This window comes from Canis lupus, chromosome 2, assembly GCF_048164855.1.
Source record: "Canis lupus baileyi chromosome 2, mCanLup2.hap1, whole genome shotgun sequence".
In the NCBI taxonomy this organism is placed as follows: Eukaryota; Metazoa; Chordata; class Mammalia; order Carnivora; family Canidae; genus Canis; species Canis lupus.
The window spans coordinates 68,524,507-68,539,380 of NC_132839.1; the positions used below are offsets into that span (position 1 = coordinate 68,524,507).

The 14,874-nt window shown below is 39.3% G+C and overlaps 1 long non-coding RNA gene across 1 annotated transcript; it reads left to right on the plus strand.

Moving 5' to 3' along the window:
* Positions 1 to 3,148: 3,148 nt before the first annotated feature.
* On the plus strand, positions 3,149 to 5,816 carry LOC140610431 (uncharacterized). The gene is made up of 4 exons (XR_012012085.1): positions 3,149 to 3,223; positions 3,580 to 3,711; positions 4,115 to 4,294; positions 5,668 to 5,816. It is a non-coding gene; the product is annotated as an uncharacterized lncRNA (long non-coding RNA).
* The last annotated feature ends 9,058 nt before the right edge of the window (positions 5,817 to 14,874 follow it).

Consider the following 14,874-nt stretch of genomic DNA (forward strand, 5'->3'; position numbering starts at 1 on the left):
CTGGTCAAGGATAGTTAACAAGACATTTTGTACCTGTGTTTTATTATTTGAGCTGCATAGATGGTCAGAAGGTTGGTATCTATTTCCATTTTGCAGAGTAAGAAGCTGAAGAGGAGAAAGGCTGTGTGACTTCTTTAGAACAATCTCTAGCAACCAGTAAGTACCAGAGTTTGGATCAGACACTGGCTTTCTAGCCAGAAACCAATATCCTTGGACAATTCCAACAAATAAAGCATTAATTTGTTTGAGTAGCTGGGCGATCTTGAATAAGTCACTTACCATTTTGGGATTTGTTTTCCTGTCTATAAAAGGAGAGGCTTAAAAACATGATTTAAGGTCTGTTTCTCTTCTGATATATTATAATTACAGTCATAGAATGACTTTTTATAATAGGACTATTGACAATTTATTTTTGAAATGTTACCTTAGTTTGCCAATTCAGTGCACTTGAGTCAAAATCAATAGAGTAATCTAGTATGAAAGATAAGAAGAGAGAAGTGAGTAACTCTGGCTACAAGGCTCTCACATTCTCCTGAAACTGAGAAATGCAAACTAAGTATACATGGCGGCCAGGTTTGACTCCATATTTTGAGCATTCCTAGAAACCAAAATCATAGAGAAGAGCTAGTGAACGAAGTGGGCTAGCAATGAGGGATCCCTGTGTCTTCTAGGAGAAGAAGAAATGTTCTTCTCGAGGAAAATTTTGGCTTGGGGACCCAATCCTGACAGTCAGTGTCTATTGAAGTCCTGCTCATTAGCTTGTCCATGGCCATATCTGAGTCCTAAGGATGTGGGAGTTATGAGGAGGAAGCTAAAGGAACATTTTACCCTTCTGCAGCTAAAACTCAGACATTGCAAAACAAGGCAACTGTGCTCTAGAACCTGCAGTCAGAAGGCAGCAAAATAATGCTTGTCTGGTGAATTTCGCATGGTAACTGAAAATAGGAAGCATTCCTTGGAAGCCAAAGCACAACTTCATGGGGAGGTGTTTTTATTTTTTAATTTTTAAGGAAGACTGTGAATGTGAACCAAATTATACCCAGCATCTGGTAAAAGCTAGGAAACCTTGGATATTTTTCCTAGAACACAAAGCAAGGTGAACTCTGACCTAATAGAAGGGCACAGATAATCCAAAAGACTGTAGTAAACAACCCCTTCATACTTAATATTATAATGTTTAACCTTTCATTGGTACAAAATTCTATGATCAGATTCTACTTCATCTTATACTATGTCACCCGGTACATGTCTTCCAGGGTCTTTGAAGCTGGAGAGAGATGTGGAGGAGATACACAGACTCTCAAGTTCTTTAATTGATAATAATACACATTACTTTCCATTCTGGTCTATTGACCAGAACTAGTCAAATTAACACAAACTAACTACAAGAGAGGTTGAGAAATATACATGTTAGGAGAAACCATGTACATTTGGCAGCATTAATGGTCTTTGCCATGTATAAGAATGAATTATTAATCTTGATTAATTTAATTTTCCACTGAAAGAACTGGGCTCTTGGGCACACAGTGACCTTCATTAGTGATTACTTTTGACTTAATTGATTCAAATGTAAACTTTGTTTCACGTTAACGCTGACTCCATTTTTTTTTTTTTTTTTTTAGTTCTATAGGATACAATTCTGATTTGAAGTGTCTAAGTTTCTTGGGGTGCCTGGATGGCTCAGTCAGTTAAGCATCTGCCTTTAGCTCAGGTCGTGATCTCGGGGTCCTGGATTAGAGCCCCATGTTAGGCTCTCTGCTCAGAGGGGAGTTTGCTCCTCCCTCTCCACACCCCCTACTCCTGTTCTCTCTCTCTCTCAAATAAATAAATAAATAAATAAATAAATAAATAAATAAAATTAAAAAAATAATGTCTATGTTTCTTAAATTCTATTGTAAGTAAACAAGAAAGATCATCAGCGAACCTTTCAATACGAAAAATAAAATGAGAAACATTCCAGTAGTCATAATAAATTTTAGATATAGTTTATAGGGCATCACTTTGGCAGTCTTGCACATTTCACAGATGATGCAATGTTAGAAGAAATCTTTATCACTTGTTAAGAATGGCAGTGCTAAAAAATATGGTTTGTTCCTTAGTTGTAGCCCCTTCCACACAAAGCCTAAGATTAATCTGGTGGAAATCCAGAGATGCGAGTTTTATGTCTATTACAAAGAAAAAGAAGGAAGAAATTAACATTTCTGTGTCACCTGTTGTTGGGCAGGACTGTGGCTGGGTGCTCTGCTTTTAATTATCTCATTGCATGATCATACCAACCCTGTTGAGTGGACGTCATTCTCCCCAGTTATAGCTAAGGAAACTGAGGTATGGAGGTTTTAAATGACCAAGGTTGCACAGCTGGCAAGTGGAAGAGTGAGCCATCAAGCTGGGTCTTTCTCAGTCTGATTCTCTCCTCTTGTCCCTTAGCATATTGTCTGTCTTGTTAGAAAACCAATGCCTTGAACTTCATTGGCAGTGGGTGCTGTTGGGAGAGCAGGGTTGCTATTGTCTAAGCACTTCTAAGTGCAAAAAATAGAACTCCGATCACGAGCTACAGAAAAAGCTATCCCCCTTTGGAGGGTCTTTTACAAATAAGCTATTTGTTTTTGTCAAGGACAGGTTTTGGTTTCATGGGATACGACTTTGTTTTCAACGACTCATTAAAGAAAGATGACTTACTGCCCTGTTTTCTAAATCTAGTCACAGACCACAATCATTTGCAGGAAATGGAATGTTTACTCGAGTTTATTATACAAGGCTCTGGATATGAGCTGTGGGATTTTTACACCTCATAGCAACGGTATTACAATTTATTTACAACTTCATGTTGGCAGCTGCACAAACTCTTATGAAAAAGGACAATCACACCTTGGGGACCAGTAATTATAGGCAAAGGTATAAATTGGGCAAAGCAGTGTAAGCATTTGGCACTTAAGTTGAAGAGAATAGAAATGGCTTTGGCAATTGGACAGAAAGCCAGTCTCTTGTTCGTTATGAGGCCATGAACTAATTAAACTGAACTTGTCAGAATGGACGGATGAATACATTGAACTGGATTTTGGCACTGACTGGTCCCACGCTCATGAAAACCAAGTTGTTTTAGTGATGTCATCATTTGGAACTTCTAACTATGATATCACTTTTGACAGAATTAATGTGGAATTAATACCATATGTACAAGCATTAATAGGTATTGACTTTGAACACTCAGTGATCATTTGAGGTTGGTCTCCAACAGAAAACTATGAGATAGGTCTTCTTAGCATCTCCTGTTATCAAATATCAAACCCAGATTAGATGAGGATTTCAAGACATTTGTTAGAATTCCTCCAAGACAAATCTATAGATGTGTTTCTAAAAAAATATTTGCATAGGGACATGGTTTAAAAGAAGTTTTACTTGTAGTAGCATTGAATTAGAGGGATGAGTAGATCTAAAATTAAATTCACAGTTAACTAAGAAGAAATTGCAGAGTTCTTTTTGTTTTTAAATGAAACTTTGGGTTTTAGTTATAATTTAAACTAACATATGAGATGTTCTTATTAATCAAACTGGTGCTTATGTTTTCTAATTTTCCAGGGTAAATGAGCTCTCTTCCTTTTCTCACCTCTAAACATACTGTCTCGGTGAAATTTATCTTATGTTCATCACAGCAGGTTCTTCTGAATCTTGGGGGTGAAGTGGGTGTAGTAGTTTTTATTAATTAAACAAGTAAGTATTTAATATCTTCTATGTTCTGGGTATTTTTAGTATCTTTTCAGATTCTTTATAAGTAATTCCTTGCATTTGCATGGAAATGAAAATCTAGAAAATGTTATTTCATCCATGCAACACCACAATGTCTATGTATGTGATTTAACACCTCAGCAAAAGACAAAAACTCAAGACAGCATCCTGACTCAATGGGGAAGCTGGGGGTAAGCCAGGGTATTCTTTGGATAGTGTAAAAAACTTATTTAGCAGGATTCTCTGTGGGATACTTTTTATAGTTGATTGCATTCATCCTCACAATAGTCTATTTCACAATTGAAGAAATGGAGGGTCTTGTTTAAGGTAACTGTTAATTGAACTCACATGTGCTCCATTTCAAAGGTGGTGCTTTTTTTTCTAATAGGTACCCTGCCTGCCTAGTACTTTGCCTGACTGGAGCTAAGAAGCAGATATATCAGATGCAGAAGCAGGTTAAGCTTGTGTTTGTGGCGTCAAAACAACATGATGGACCAGGAACTGGCTCCAGTGCTGGTTTGGGCACATGTTCATTGCTTCACTTTGGCAAATCCCACAGTGTTTTTGTGTATGTTCCCCCTTTGAGATGGTGACATTTGCTCATGAGGATTCCTATGAAAACCTAAGCCAACACCACTAAGTGTACAAAGTACTGTTGAAATGTCTGCCATTATTCTTTAGGATTGTGATGTTTCTCAATGGGATAGGTCAGTAGTTCTTATGGGTATAAATGAGTTATTTTATTAAACATATTTGGTTTCTTTTTTTTTAAAGATTATTTATTTATTTATTTATTCATGAGAGACATATACAGAGAGAGGCAGAAACACCAGCAGAGAGAGAAGCAGGCAGGCTGCATGCAGGATGCCTGATGCAGGACTCGATCCTGGGACTCCAGGATCACACCCTGGGCCAAGGGCAGGCACTAAACTGCTGAGCCACCCAGGGATTCCCCCCAAACATACTTGGTTTCTGAGAGAGTTTAGTCACCCAATGCAAACAGAGCAAGGGACATCTTTTTTTTTTTTTTTTTTTAACATAAAGATTAGAAAGAAGGTGGATGATGGAACCCACATAGCCCAGCATAGGGCCTTCAGAATAAGGCTGTCCCACCAACTTTACCCAACTACCAACAGTGGTTCTTTGGGCAAGACACCAAACTTTCTAAATGTAAGTTTCCAAAAAGTGAGACCAACAATACGTCTCTCTGAGGGTTGCTGTGTTAGTTTCCTGCAGCTGCCATAATAAAGCACCAAAAGCTGGATGGGTTAGACAACAGAAATTTATTGTCTCATGATTCTGGAAGCTTGAAGTCTAAGATCAAGGTGTTGGCTGGGTTGCTTTCTTCTGACAGCTGTGAGGAAAAATCTGCTCCCTGCCTCTCTTCTAGCTTCTGAGGGTTTGCTGGCAATCTTTGGTATCCCTTGGCTTGTAGAAGCATCACCCCAATCTCTCCCTCCATGTTCACATGATGTTCTCCCTATGTGTGTGTGTGTCTGTGTCCAAATTTCCTCTTTTTTTTTTTTTCTTCCAAATTTCCTCTTTTTAAAAGGACATAAGTCATATTGGATTGGGGCCCACCTAAATGACCTCATCTTAACTAATTATATCTACAAGGACCTTATACCCAAATGAAATCACATTCTGAGGTCCTGAGGGTTAGGGCTTCAACATATGAATTGGAGGGGGGTAGATAATTCAACCCGTAACAGTTGTTTTGTGGATAAAAAAAAACAAGATAATGCATATGAAATGCCTAGTACATTTGACTCCTGGCTGGTACTCTGTGCTAATAGAGCTTCATTCTTGTTGGTTAATGATGCTTTGGAGTTAGGGCAAGAGTTTGAAATGTGGAATTGATCTCTTTATGGCTTTGCACAGGAACTTTATCATGAGGACTAGAAGCTACGTTTGTAGTTATTAATTACTGTTTTCTCACAGTTCTCTTGGACTTTTTCCTTGGTTCGTGGGCTTTTGAGGGACGTCCAGCTCTACATACAGACCAATATGTCCTGCCCAGCCACCTGCTTTGGATTCAAGTCAACTCCCAGGGGTTTTGTAACAGATGTGTAAAATGTTCCAGGCTACCTTTTCATCATTTATATTAAAATAAAATAAAAAAAAACTTAGATGAAAAGTTTGCCCTGAATGCATTCTATATAAAAATCACATTAGTGGTTCATTAGAAAGAGCAGGCTAAATTTAACAAAGAAATTAATAAATGGATATAACAAAGAGTAACCATTAATGGGACGCCTGATTTCATGTATGTGTACTAACAAATTGAGCTACTTGCACAACAACCCTGGAAAGTAGGTACTATGGTTTCTGTTTTGGATGGAGAATCTCAGATCAAATACACCACTGATGGTCAACAATTGGCAACCAGCCAAAGCAGACCTCATGGTCAATTGTGGCTGCTCAGTGTGTTCATCCCATGACCCCACAGAGTGTGAGTATCAGCAAGATGGGTGAGAGAGTCTCTGTTTCCTAGCTGGGACTGTCACCTAGCATCTCCGAGTCTCCATTTTCCCATTAAAAAATGGAAGCAAATCTATCATTTGCATGGGGGGGCGGTTTATAAGGATTGGGGGTGAGAATCTATGACACAGGATTTAGCTCATGCAGGAAGCCCAAAACATTTTGTTGAAGAAATAAGAATGAACAAGTAGATGAGTAAGAAAATTCACAGAAAGACTGTTGAAGACTAAACATGATTGTATAAGCAAATATCAGGGAATGTGATTGAGTGTACACACTAGAACTGATTTTCTTTAACATTTGAAGATATTTAAAAGGCAGAATCTATTACAAAAGAAAGCAATTCTGATTTGGAAGCACTTATTGAGCATTTGCTGTGGGTGAGGCAATGTTGTAAATGTTATTTACTACCTACCTCATGAAGTAGATGTTATGTCCACCACTATTTACAGATGAGCCACAGAGAGGTTAGGCGATTTGCCTGAGGTTACCCAGCTTCTATACATCACAAAGCCAGACTTTGAACCCAGGCAGGCTGGCTCCAGAGATGGCTCCCACCCACCATGTTCACCGTCTCCCTTGTGGGAAGATCTACACCCCTAAGAATAAGAGATCAAGCTTACCATCCTTTGCTTCTTACCAGCTGGTCTAACATTGAACAAGATGCTTAGATTCTCTGGGCCTCAGTTTTCACTTCTATAAAGTGGAGATTATGATCTACCTTATGGGACTGGAGTGAGGAATAAATGAGTTAATACCTATTAAATGCCAAGAACAGTTCCTGGCACACAGTAGGTCCTCAGAAATGTTAACCACCATATGGTAATTATGACCATTGTGCCTTGGGGTAAAGTAAAGCCACGTTGGGACATTAGATAAAGACCCCTACCTCATTTTCTGTTATAAGGCTTAGGATTTCTAGTAATATCAAAATATTTCAGCACCAGGACAGCCAACTTGACTCAGTCTTAGAAACTGGTAACCTGGAAAATAGTTTCCTATAAAGAAACAAAGCTGGAGATTTTCCTGGTAAATCACTTATCTCTCCTTAAGAAACATATTTTCATTGCTTCATATGGTTTTACCCCAACTGATTCTCTTTAGAAATGTTTTAAGTAATTTTACAGTCATAAGCATATATTAACATTTACTATATTTCAGGCCAATTCTAAGCATTTTGCATGTATTATTATCTTAGTTAAGCCTTAAAGCAACTCTGTGAAATAACATTCTTATATCCTCCATTGAATATATGAGGAAACTAAGGAACAGAACGTTTAAATAACTTGCCAAAGCCACTTAGCTAGTAAATGGGAGAGCTAGGGTTTGATCCCTAGAGGTCTAATCCAAGGACCTATTTATATAACCCTTTTGATTAAGTACTTCTGTAGCACTAAGATTCTTATTTGTCTAAATGAAAATAGAAAATGTATTTGTCTCATTTTTTAAAAACCCAAATTAATTCTAATTTCTATGCTTGAGTAGTTCAAGTTTATTATATCAATGTACTGGACATGCTACCCTCAAAATATCTGGTATTTAAAAACCTCACAATTTATGAGAGTCTTCTGCAGAGAGAAGGAGACAGAGAGGGAGTATGAGAGAGATTTGAAGATGCTGCGCTGTTAGCTTTGAACATGAAGGAAGGGGCCACGAGCCAAAGAAAGCAAGTTGCCTCAATAAACTGGGAAAAGCAAGGGAACTTATTTTGTGGAGTCTCCAGAAGTAGTTCAGTGCAGTTGACACATTTTGGATTTCAGTAAAATAAAAAAAAAGAAATTATGTTGTTTTAAACTCCTAAATTTGTGGTAATTTATTATAGCAGCAAAAGGAAGCTCATGTATACTCTGATATGGCACCATCAGTGGTTTTGGTGCTAACTGTAGGAGTTTTCCACTTTTCTTCCCAACCCCCCATAAGGATTACTTCTTTTGCTCAGAGATAAAAGAGAATTAGACACCAATCCCACTCCTAGGCACATGGGGAAAAGAAATGAAAATACATGTCTACACAAAAAATTGCATACATATACTGATAACAACATTATTCAAAATAATCAAAATGTGGAGCAGCCCGGGTGGCTCAGTGGTTTAGCACCGCCTTTGGCCCAGGGTGTGGTCCTGGAGACCCCGGATCTAGTCCCATGTCAGGCTCCCTGCATGGAATGGAGCCTGCTTCTCTCTCTGCCTGTGTCTGTGCCTCTCTCTCTCTCTGTGTGTGTCTCTCATGAATAAATTAAATCTTTAATCAAAATGTGGAAACAACCTAAGTGTACATCAACTGATAAGTGGAGGAACAAAATATGTTATCTACATATAATGAGATATTATTCAGCAATCAGAAGGAACAAAGTACAGATAAAGTGTAAAACATGGGTGAATCTTGAAAATATTGCACTTAGTGAAGGAAGCCAATCCCACGAAAACACACTTGTGTGCTTCAGAATACGCAAATCTATGGAGGCACAAAAGCACTTTAGTGGTTTCCAAAGGCTAGCGGTATGGAGTGGGAGGTGGCAAGTAATGGCTATGGGGTGCGAAGTTTCTTTGTAGGCGGATGAAAATGTCCTACACTTAGACCATGGTGATGACTGCATATACTAAAATCACTGGTGTGCTTGCTCTGAAAGAGTGAGTTTTATAGCAGTGAGTAATATCTCAATAAAGATGTGAAGAAAAAAGATAAAGAAAGCCGGTGTTTTCACTCTAAGCAGTAAGTACTCCTAGGTTTTGTTTGATTGTTGTATTCATGAGGGCTCTTCAGAGAAATGGAACCAATAGGAGATATATAGATATGTATCTTCTAAATACTTAACAAATGTTTTTTCCTTTCCCTAGTACAGAACAAAGCAATTTAAGCACATGATTTCCTGAAACACATGACCTTGGAGAGCCCAGTGCTATAGTTAAGAAAAGACCATCCATATTCTAGATATACCATTCCTGGTGGTTCTGACATGAGCTATACAATTGAGTGCCAGTTGCAAGGTGGAAAGATGATGCCTTGTTCAAATTAGGATAACCTCCAACTAGGTCCAAAATACATGAAAATCATGTAATACAAGATTTTACTCACCTGAGGGAACAAAATATTTTTACTGGCCCCGGTTCACCTTCTTTCACACATTTTACAATGTGTGGTATTTTAATCAATGTCAACCTGCTGTGACTTTCAGAGTAGGGGCTTTGGAAGTGCCTAATATCTTTTTTTCTTTCATTTGCCCTTGGCAGCATTTGACTTTACAAGAAGATATATGCTCCTTTCTTCACTGTCTGCCACACAGTAAATTAAGCATTAATTAAAGAGGTTCTTGAAAACTGAGACCTGCACTTAACACATGCATATCCAAAAAAACAAGGAAGGAAATTCTAACATTTAAAACCAAGAGGTATGTCTATCCTATGCAGGGATATGAAATTGATTATGAAAGAACAGGGAAAATGATTTAGTTTGGAGTGCTGTGACGTAAGAGAAGGGAGGGAATATACGATGTCATGGTTCAGGGGAAGTGGTGGGGGGCGGTGTAGAAGGTGCCTGGAGCAGCAGAAATTATCTGGGAGATCTCGACATTCCAGGCTTGTTTTGAGCCTTCTTGTCAACCAAGTCATTGATAGTTTTGATCTTGGATTGCCCATTGACCCTATTTCTCCAGTTCACCCTGTTTCAGAAGTGACCCTCTGGCTGCTTGATCTGGAGCTCTGCCCATTCCTTTCTCCTCTGAGGACTAAGATTTGATTAGCAGGGATGCTTCACCACTTTGTGTATGTTCTTCTGTACGGAGAGTGTCCATGAGAGTAACACTTCTGGCCTCCCATATTGCCTCACTCGGTGGCTCTTGAGGGCTTTTCTGATTATTGAGTTATGAAGGAGAACTGGACACACATAGCCTGGTTCCATTCTCTCCCCCTTCGCTCTTGGGAACCAGATTCCCACAGAGAGACCTTGCTCTCTCTGCTCTAAGCAGGGCAGTTCTTGTGGAGATTTGCCTCCCATGCGGTGACCAAGCACAGCTTGTGGTGAGCTATAGATGGCTGTGTAATTCTGAGGTTTCTTGTAAGGAACTCCAATTTCTCCTAGACCTAGTCTTTCTTACTAGGAATAAAGTTAATATTTTATTTCCCATCTCCCCAAATCTTTATTTTTTATGCACAGTTACTTCACACTGGGGTGGGAAAGAGACATCTTTCCTGGAGGACATCCTCCCCATCCCCTCTTCTTTGACCTGGCTATTCTGGTCTCTTCATATTTATACCTCATGGCATCCTTTCCCAGAACATAGCTATGAAAAATAAGGTGATGTGTAGACTTTTGAAAGAATTATCTAATAGGCATGTGATCATGAACCTTTTGTTCATTTTCACTCATTTCTGTATTTTATGGATGAAGATTTAAAGAAAAGACTTGAGGGATCCCTGGATGGCTCAGCGGTTCAGCGCCTGCCTTCAGCCTAAGGCATGGTCCTGGAGTCCCGCGATCGAGTCCCACATCGGGCTCCCTGTGTGGAGGCTGCTTCTCCCTCTGCCTGTGTCTCTGCCTCTCTCTCTCATGAAAAAATAAATAAAATCTTTTAAAAAAATTAAAAAAAATAAAGAGAAGACTTGTTCTCATAAAAATTTAAATTTGGGAAATACATACACAGATCCAGTTGGTTATTCTATGACTACATATATTTATTAATTACCTGTAACATGCCACCAAGTGAGAATAGAATATTTTTCTTATCCTCAAAGATGTGCTATTTGAAGGGGAGCTATAGTCATTTAAAGACATAGGTTGTAAGTTCAGTGATAGATAAATGAAGAATATTCTATCAAAAATGGCGTGGTTGGGATGTCTGGGTAGCTCAGTGGTTGAGTATCTGCCTCTGGCTCAGGGCGTGATCCTGGGTCTGGGGATCGAGTCCCACATCAGGCTCCCTGTGAGGACCCTGCTTCTCCCTCTGTCTATGTCTCTGCCTCTCTCTCTGAGTCTCTCATGAATAAATAAATAAAATCTTTTAAAAAATGGCTTTGTCAAGGTGACATAATGAGGTGTTTTTGTTCTAGGCGAAAGCACATTTGGTCTAAATATATATGTTATATTCCATCATAAATTAGAGCAGCCTGATTATTGAATTGTGAATTATGATCAGAACCAAATAACTGAAGATCTTCAAAAAAACCATTTTGTTCTATTTGGTCTTTTTTTTTTTTTTGTATCCCCTCAGCTTGAAAGCATACCTGGCACAGTGGATATTCAACATATATAATATAATACCAACTTATTTTTAACATATATATGTATATATATTTCATCAGTTCATCTTCCATCTATCCATCTATTCCACAAATATCTGAGCTTATACTAGAGGTACTGAGTATATAGTTATTTTTTAAAGGTTTATTTATTTGAGATAGAGAGAAAGTGAGAGAGAGAAAGAGCTTGCATCGAGGCTGAAGGGACAGAGGGAGAAGGAGAGAGAGCATCTTAAGCAGATTCCCTGCTAAGCACAGAGCCTGTAGCAGAGCTCTATCTCATGACCCTGAGATTATGACCTGAGCCAAAATCAAGAGTCAGACATTCAACTAAATTACCCAGACACCCCTCTGGGTATACAGTTATAAATAAAAGTGAAGGCGTCTTGTCTGATGGAGTTTATAATCTATCAACACTAGAATTCTAGAGATAATATTATGGCAATGCATGTACCTTTTAATGCACATTTACTGAATGTTTGCTGTTTTAAATCATATGCAATTACTTACAGGCATAAATATCACCTATTGTTTATGTGCTTATCACCTCCCATAAGATATTTAGATCTCTCTTATAAACTCTTACTTTTATTTCCAATTTCTTTGACATAGGGTTTCCTATATGAAGGGAAGAATAAAAGCAGTATACTAAAGGTTTGGTCTCTAGTTCCAGGCCCTAAGAGAATCCCAAGTTGAAAGTCATTTGAAGAAGATTCTACAAGCATACTTAACATTTCTGAAAAATAAATCTCAACAGCAAAAATATAAAAAGATACATTTAGTTTCATCGTTTATATTGTTTTGGAGTAAGAGTCAATAGTACTTATTGAAAATAGATAACTCCCTTCCACTGAGTTGAATCTCTGGGAGATAATTGCAAGTTCAGGAGGTTCACATCTCTGGACCAATTCACTGCCTACTCAAGGCTTTTGTCTTCTGTAACAGCTTAGGCTGATGAGTGAGGACATATCCTTACACAGGCTGAGATGATTTCTAAGAGGGGACTTCTGTTCCTCCCTCCATGCTAAGCCTCACTAGAGAGCTTCCACATTGGCCACCCTCCCCCAACCCTCTCCTCCTCAACCCCAGCCCTAGATGCAGCTGTTTATTTGAAGTCTTCCTACTGAGCCACTTCCCAGGGTATAAGCCTTAGACCAGTAGAGCTTGTCAAGATTAGTTCTAGAATGCTTATCTTTTTTGTCCTCAGAGGATCATCAGAGGATGGACACTTTTCTCCTAAATCCCCCAAACAAAATGGATTGTTGCAACCAATTGCTTCCAGACAACGTCTTCTCTTATATTCACCTCTCTGAGAAAAGTCATCCTTAGAGATGTCGAAGTACATGAAATATTCTGAGACATGAAAGGATGGATAAAGTGGTGTTAGGAAGGAGATTGGAGAGAGGGAATTGGAGTAGAGATAGTAGGGTTAATATTGGCTCCGAGCAGGGACATGCCTTCATGAGAGACAGGAGGAAAATGGAAGACAGAGTAATTGAGACAGATGAGTTAGAGATTACTTTTTCTGTAAATTAAAGAAATTACAAAGTACTTAGATTCAGATTTATATCATCTGCTAAAATAATGCTATGTAACAAATTTCCCCAAAACTCAGTGGTATATGACAACAAATATTTATTTCTAGTTTATCAACAGGGATCAGATCATCTAGGAAGGGCTTGGCAGGGTTTTTCTGGGCTCATTCATGAGTCTACAGTTTTGCTGGGCTTGCTTGCATGTCTGTATATTGACTCTTCTTCACATGTGCCTCATCCTCTCTTGGGGCCAGGGTCTAGCCTAGGCATGTCTTTTTGCATGGTTGTAGCAGAAGACAAGAGAAGCAACCCTAATAGTACATAAGTTTTTTGAGACTGCTTATATCATATTCACCAATATCTCATTGTTCCAATAAAAGGCCCAGATAACACCATAGTGGGATGTACAACGTCATTCCATGGTACCGATTTGCGAGTGGGGAGAACTGGGATCATTATACTACTCTGCTAAAAGATTGTTTATCCTTACTTATCCTCTTCCCCTTTCTCCAAAACATCCTAGTAATTCGATGCTTAAAAAATACAGCAATATAACCCTAGCAATATTAATTCTTAGGATTTAAAAACTCTCAGAATAATCTTTTAGCCACTAATAACACAGTCTAGCAAAGACTGCTTTATTTAAAGGGGGATCTTAGAGCCTATTTACTTCCAACTGTTTATGTTACAGATGGGAAAGCTGAAAACAAGAGAGATTGTTGGTAGAAAAGCTGGTATTAGAAAGAAAATTCCAGCCTATTAAACTTTCCACTTGATTTTGGATTGTATGCAGCACTGTAATGGGTGAAAGAATTAAGACCCCATTTTACAGATTGTTAACTAAGGGATGAAGTTACATCCTTGTGGTCAGATAGCAATTAGAGGTCTGTCTGTGTTATTTGACCGTTTGTACATTCCATTCTCCTTCTCCCATTGTAGGGCACTCAGCTAATTTTGAAAGAGGAAGAAGTGAATGTTCACTTGGAAGCCACGATGCCGTGAAACTGAGGTTTGATAGAGAACTTACAAATTAGATATTAGCTCGTAATGTGATCTGGCCGTGAGGAAAGCCAACCCTGCTGGGGCCGGCCTGTGTGAGGAGTCAAGCTGCAGGAAGGGGAATAATCCCCCTTTATATGGCACTGGTGAGACTGCACCTGGAAAACAGACCCCTGTTCCAAGCCTCGGTACCCAGGCCATGTGGACGGGGAGAAGGAAACTGTATGATTCATTCGTAGCTGGAGGAAATGACCTAGGGGGGAGAGATTAAAGAGCTTAATGGGCTTGACTTCCTCCCCCAGCCAGGGACCCCTGACAGCCGAGAGGCCCACTGGCGAGCCCACAGTATTGAGGTCTTTGGGTCCTTGAGGTAGGGGGTTCTACAACATCTGGCTCTGTTGTCCCAGTCTCAATGCATGTCTTTTGCCCCCTCTTCTTTATGCTTCTTTTTCCTCTCTGGACTCCCAGCTTCTCAGATTTTCCAAAGTCTTTCCTGCCTTTGGCCTTTTGTATCTGTACCTCTGCCTAGCAGCTGTTTCTTGCCACCGCTTTTAGATATCAGCCACAATGTCATTCTTCAGCCAGCATTCCCTGGATTCCCTGGCATGATGGGAACTTCTGTTACCTGCTCTTTTAACACCTGCTTAATCTCCAGGCCTGTCTTGTCTCACCTTGAATGGCTAGCTCAGTGCATCTCTCTATGGCACCAGAAACTGTGTCTGTTTTGTCCACTGCTCTAGTATTTCTAGGGTGTATTGCAGGCTCATAAATATCTGCCAAGGGAACAAATGAAGAACAGCCAGCAGTTGTTTGTGGTGGCAGCGCATGGAATATGCACGCCTTTGCCTGTGCCGTGCTACCTGCCCTGGGTGCTCTGATGCAACAAGAAGAACCCTGGA